Source organism: Arachis ipaensis, chromosome B2, assembly GCF_059453495.1.
Source record: "Arachis ipaensis isolate K30076 ecotype BB chromosome B2, ASM5945349v1, whole genome shotgun sequence".
In the NCBI taxonomy this organism is placed as follows: Eukaryota; Viridiplantae; Streptophyta; class Magnoliopsida; order Fabales; family Fabaceae; genus Arachis; species Arachis ipaensis.
The window spans coordinates 64,481,979-64,488,890 of record NC_142437.1 but is presented as its reverse complement, the minus strand read 5'-3'; the positions used below and the strand labels follow the sequence as shown (position 1 = coordinate 64,488,890).

Sequence of the window (6,912 nt, the reverse complement as noted above, 5' to 3'; positions counted from 1 at the left end):
TTTAACATGAAGCAAAAAGGGGCACACTAGAACGTTAGTGACAATGTTGAGTGTCACTAACGTTCTCGAAGGTTGGCAAGGCCACGTTAGAAGCCACGTTAACCTAGTTAACGTGAGCTCTAACGTGAGGCAAAGGGGTACATTGGAACGTTAGTAAAAATGTTAAGTGTCACTAACGTTCTCGAACTTGTACTTTCACTAAATGATTAACACCCCTTACGCCCTGAGCTAAAGTCTCTGCCCACTTAACACTTTCTCTCTGCAAGTAAAGCCAAGCCCAAATGAAGAAAAGAACTGCTTCAAACTCAAGATCCAAAGGCCCAAGACTTGAAGAGCAAACTAGAAGCTGAGAAGGGTAGTATATATAGGAGTAGCTTTGAATTGTAAAAAGGAGTTCTGGAGGCTGGGAGAGGAGAACTACTCTCTGTATTTTACTTTCTCTGCATTTTTTAGTTTTATGATGTATTCTCCATCTTTGTTTTCATCTTCTAGAGCTATGAACAACTAAACCCCTTTCATTGGATTAGGGAGCTCTGTTGTAATTTGATGGATCAATACTAATTTTCATTATTCTTCTTCTATCTTTTCTCTTGATTTTACTTGAAAGCTTTCGATCTTCATCCAATTGAGTAGTTATCTTGGAAGAGAAGCTATTCAAACTTGGATCTCTTTTGAACCTTGAAAGAGGAATGAAGAGATCAAGCTAGAAATGCTTTCTCATGCTGGACCAAATTGGGTTTGGATGGGTATGTGACTATAACCCTCTCAATACTTGATTTGGAAAATGCATGTGGTATAATCAGTGACCATACTTCATCTCTTCTCATGAGCAATTGACCAAGGAATTGGCTATTGATCAAGATTTGAGAGATTGAATTGCAAGAAATTGTAATTCAATCACTTAAGATTGCCAAGGAGATCAATGAGTGCATTGATTGAGGAAGAGATGAAAATGAACTTGATCCGGAGAATCGCAACATCTCCTAAGCCCAATGAACTCCCCATCTCTGATCTTACCCATTCTCTTTAATTTCTGCTATTTACTTTTATGAGCAAATCCCCCATTCCCATTTACAATTCTGCAATTTATTTTCAGTCATTTACTTCCAGTCCTTTAATTCTAGCATTTACTTTTCTGTTATTTACATTCCCGCCATTTTATTTTCTGCAACTCTCAACCCAAATTCTGGATTCGCTCAACTAGAACATTCTTCTAATTAAAGTTGCTTGATCAATCAATCCCTGTGGGATTCGACCTCGCTCTATTGTGAGTTTTTACTTGACGACAAATTCGGTACACTTGCCGAAGGGAGATTTGTTGTGAGACAAGTTTTCTGTGCATCAAGTTTATGGCGCCGTTGCCGGGGATTGATTGTGCATCAACAATGATTAAATTGGAAGATCACTAGATTGAGCATTTTTATTTTGTGAATTTCATTTTCTGTTTGAGTGATTTACTTTTTTGTTTTAGTTAAACTTCTTCCCTTCCCCGTCTACTCTTTTGTTCTTCTTTGTTATTTTCAATTCTGTTTGCTAACCCACTAACTGTTTGATATATTGCATCACCCACAACTAACAGTAATTCTGACACAAATACTTTCTGCACCTATCTTTTCTTGCTTGCACTTGATGGTTGTATGACAGGGAGAAGAAGCGGGGCTTCAACTTCCTTCGATTCTGAACCTGAGAGGACCTTCCTTAGATTAAGGAGGGAGGCAATAGGAAAGAAAGTGGTTGGTGCTGAGGAAGAAGAGGAATTCTTTGAAACAAACATGGAAGACAACATGGAAAACCATCATGAAGAAGAAGATCACAACCATGGGGGAGGAGGTAGAGCAAATCATGCTGCGGAGGATAGAAGAGTTTTGGGCTCTTACATCAATCCAAACCCAGGAAATTGTGGAAGTAGCATCCAAAAGCCAACAATCCATGCCAACAACTTTGAACTTAAACCACAGCTTATCACCCTTGTTCAGAACAACTGTTCATTTGGAGGAAGTGTTTAAGAAGACCCCAATCAACATTTAACCACCTTCCTGAGAATATGTGACACAGTGAAGTCTAATGGTGTTCATCCTGACACCTATAGACTGCTCTTATTTCCATTCTCACTCAGGGACAAGGCAGCCAAATGGCTGGAATCTTTCCCAAGGGAAAGCTTGACAACTTGGGAAGACGTGGTGAACAAATTCTTAGCAAGATTTTACCCTCCTCAACGAATCAATATGCTGAGAGCTGAGGTCCAAACTTTCAGGCAACAAGATGGTGAGACTCTATATGAAGCATGGGAGAGGTTCAAGGACTTAACAAGGAGGTGTCCACCTGATATGTTCAACGAATGGGTGCAGCTGCACATTTTCTATGAAGGACTCTCTTATGAGTCAAAGAAGGCTGTAGACCATTCATCCGGAGGATCTTTGAACAAGAAGAAGACTATTGAGGAAGCCATAGATGTTATTGAAACAGTAGCAGAGAACGACTACTTCTATGCTTCCGAAAGAGGGAACACAAGAGGAGTAATGGAGCTAAACAATGTAGATGCTCTGTTGGCCCAAAACAAGCTCATTACCCAGCAGCTGGCTGACCTCACCAAGAAGATGGAGATGAACCAAGTAGCAGCAATCTATACTTCATCAACAATCCAAGAAGGAGTGAATGAAGAAGCAGAGGGGAGTCAGGAGCAAGCCAACTACATTGGGAATTCACCAAGGAAAAACTATGATCTATACTCCAAGACCTACAACCCTGGATGGAGAAACTACCCAAACTTTGGGTGGGGAAGTGAGCAAGATCAAAACCAAGACCAGAGACGTTACAACTCCAACAACAATGCAGCTCACCAGCAATTCACACAGAGAACATCTCAATACCCCCATAACAACACTTCTCCACATGCTTATCAAAACCAAAATAGCACATCTGCTCTGAAGCACCCATCAATTGATGACAAGCTCTCTAAGATTGAAGCCTTACTTGAAGGAATATGCCAAGAGATTCAAGAAAATAAGGTGTTCAAAGAGGAGGTACGAGCCAATATCAAGAATCAGGGAGAGACCATTAGGAAGCTGGAATTCCAGGTGGGATATTTAGCTGAGAAGACTCCCAAACCTATTGATAGCTTCTCAAGTGACACGGAGAAAAACCCCAAGGGAGAAGCAAAGAAAGTAAGATGGGAAGATTGCAAAATGGTCACTACAAGTGATCAAAAGACTGAAGACAAGCAAGGCAAACTGTGTAAACAACCTGAAGACAACTCAACAAAGGAAGAGGATAGAGATCACCAAGAACCAGAAATCTCACAACAAGAGTTGCTGAAGCTCTATGCTCCCTTCCCTCAACTGCTCAAGGGTGCTGTGGGAAAGAGAATATACTCAAGGTTCCTAGACTTGTTTGCATCTCTGCATGTAAACATACCATTCATCAAGGCAATTCAACAAATACCTGCATTCATCAAGTATATGAAGGAACTTCTTCCCAGGAAAAGCTCACTCAAAGGAGGCCAAACTATAGTGATGAACAAGAAATGTAGTGCCCTTATTCAACCTGAGTTGCCTACAAAAAGAAAAGACCCAGGGAGTTTTCACATCCCTTGTGCCATAGGTGAAACTATGTTCGATAGAGCACTATGTGATTTGGGGGCCAGCATCAACTTACTGCCTTTATCCCTGGTGAAGAGGCTGCATATTAATGAGATAATGCCCACAGATGTAATCATCAGACTGGCTGACAAAACTCAAAAGCAAGCAATAGGAGTGGTGGAAAATGTGTTGCTAAAGGTTGGGAAGTACTTTCTTCCAACAGACTTTGTCATCCTGGACATGGAAGAAAGTCACACTCACCCAATCATATTGGGAAGACCATTCCTAGCTACGGCCAGAGCACTTATCGATGTAGAGAAAGGGGTACTAATATTAAGAATCCATGATGAACGACTCAGCTTCAATGTTTTCAAACTCTCACAAGAAACAGATCAAGAGGACAAGGAACTAAGCACAAATGATAATGAGACACTGAAGGAGGGAACAAGCACTGAAGCACAGCCAGTTCATTCTGAGATTCCCTTAATAGATAAACAAGGAAAACAGTAATTGCCACAGCTCAAGGAAAAGTTGGAAGAACCTAAACCTCTAGAGGCAGGAGAAGACAGCATCACAACTCCTTGGACAAAAGAGGTCACCAAGGGGAAGGCAACCTGAAAAGAAACAAAGAAGAAGGTACCAAGGAGATGGAGGAACAAGAAGATCCCTACAGAAGACTTCTCTCCAGGGGATAGAGTTGTCTCAGCTTACTTCCCAGATATTCCCCCTAATCTCCCTACTGTACCATCTCAGTTACCTAAGGTCTTCACTATCAACAGAGTTCTTTCTCTGGAACATGTGGAGATCATTGATCCAACCAATGGATATAAGTCCACAGCAAGAGGGGAGGACTTTAAGCACTACCAACCACCCTGATGAGGAAAAAACGTCAAGCTAGTGACGCTAAAGAAGCACTTCATGGGAGGCAACCCATGTTTTATATGTTTTTAAAATAATGAATAAATCAATGTTTATGAATTTCAACCCAAACTTGACAAATACTTGGTGAAATCTTTATCATGCAGTCTATAGTGAAGAACAAGTTTGGTGTTCAAAGCATAACTCTTGGAGCTTTGAACAAAACTTTTCATCACAATGCTTCAAACTAAGTTTGGTGTCACCCCATGGTGCCACCAAAATGCATGAGGATACACCAGTAGTTGGCTAAGTTGAAATTCATAAATATACAAACTCTTTTTCTTCTCTTTAGTATTCTAGCCGTAGAGTTTGATTTTTTTTATGATATTAATTTCCTTATTTTAAATCTTTATAGGAAAGGAAAAGGAGCATTAAAAGGGATAGATTGGACAACCAAACAAAGAAGGTTCGGACACCACAAAAGGAGGGGTTACACACTTGTTCTAAAGAGGGAATACATTGGAAAATGTTGCCATGCAACATTGAAAAAATGGGACCCCTAGAAGACCGAGCAATCCCCATCATAAAGTGATGATCCTTGTCTTCTAGCCATGCATAACCCTAACCGTCCATCAAGTGACCACTTCATCAATCTACACCCTCCATTCTCTCACAACTTCTTTATATAAATGACCCTTGTCCGTACCACCCTTCATTGTCATCACACACCCTTCACCATTGGTACAATACACCCCCTATCCGATTATAAACATTCCTCCCCTCACTCTCTTCATTGCCATAAAACCCTAAACAACCAAAAGTCTCCACAACCTTGCCACCTTCACATATTAATCATCATTCATGGCAACTTCAAGTTCTAAGAGAAGGGAGGGAAAGGAACCCATGGAAGAACACCCATATGATGAGAAGAGATTTAGAAGCTTGCATCATGCATTGCAATACGGGTGGATGGTTGATAAGGAAATCATTTATGAACTGGGATTTCAAGTTAAAAAGACTGAATGCCCCGAAATCACAGAGAAGGTAGAAAGGAGAAGATGGGAGCTCCTCACTGACCCGGTCACTAAGGTGAATACAAATCTCATAAGAGAATTTTATGCAAATGCAGTCAGATATGATAAGAAAGATGAGTCATATACAAGCTTGGTGAGAGGAACAATGGTGGATTTTGGTCCCATGAGTGTAATGAGGGCATTGAAGCTGCGGTCTATACCGTTTAAAGAAGAAAGTTATCACTCAAGATTGGACAACAACCCCAATTATGACCAGCTTTTACGAGACCTTTGTGTACCAGGAGCTGACTGGAAAAGGGGTGCGGGAAATAAACCAAAGTTCATTAAGAGAACAGACCTCACTCCTGAAGCTAAGGGGTGGTTCGAGCTAGTGAGGAGGTCTATTCTCCCAGCTGCAAACAACTCGGAGGTAAATCTTGAGAGAGCAACAATGGTGCATTGTATACTCAAGGGAGGAGAAATCAAAGTTCATGAGATCATATCTCAAGGCATTAGAAAGATGGCAGAGAAAAGCGACTCAAGAGGAACATTAGGGTACCCCAGCACTATTTACCGAATATGCAAAAAAGCTAGGGTAGTTTTTGAAGATGAGGACCCCGTTTGGATAAAGGAAGGCATTCCAATAACGGTCCGAAGGATGAATTCTGCAGCATCCCCCCTGCCTCAACGGAAGCAAAGAAAGAGGACAACCCCTCAAGTAGTGGAAGGCCAAGTCTCAGAGGGACAAGCACAACAGACCTTGGACATGCACCAATTGCAGGAGGCCATTGATGGCTTGTCTAGACAATATTTGGAAAGCCAAGGAGCACAGAAAGAGCTTCAACTACAGATGATGGGGCAGCAAGAGGAAACACTTTCAAGATGGATGACTCAGCAAGGTGAGTGGCAAAGGCAAATGATGAAACAACAACTAAGCCAAGGACAACAATGGGGAGAAGCATTCAACAGGATGGAACAAAGGCAAAACGAGCAACAAGAATCCACCCAGAGGCTAATCAACATCCAAGCACATCAAGGGGCACACATACATGAGATGCATCGAAGACAAATAGAACAGGCAGAACTATTGGACGAGCAAAGGGCATTCGCAGAAGGAGTTTACATGAGCCAAACAGGACATCATATAAACACTCAAGCCAGGCTCGGCTACTTAGTAGGACAGCTGCTAGTATTGCATCCAGGAATAGCCAAGTATGACGAAATGAAGGATGAATTAGCACGAAAGGAAAGACAAAGGGTGGAAGAGAGTCATGAGTCAGTGAGGAAGGCACTTGAGGATTGGAAGCAAGCAAGATTGGCACGGATGCGAGGAAATGCAAGAGAAAACAAGGAGGACAAGCAAGGAAAAGAGCATGGACATCCACAACAGTAAAAGGTGGTGGAGTTCCTTCTTTGTTCCATCTTTCTCTATGTCTTAAATAAGGAAGATCTTGTATGAAATA

The 6,912-nt window shown here is 41.5% G+C and overlaps 1 non-coding gene across 1 annotated transcript; it reads right to left on the bottom strand.

Moving 5' to 3' along the window:
* Positions 1 to 2,225: 2,225 nt before the first annotated feature.
* LOC148574164 (small nucleolar RNA R71) lies at positions 2,226 to 2,332 on the bottom strand. The gene has a single exon (XR_015906666.1). It is a non-coding gene; the product is annotated as a small nucleolar RNA R71 (small nucleolar RNA).
* Between the last annotated feature and the right edge of the window lie 4,580 nt (positions 2,333 to 6,912).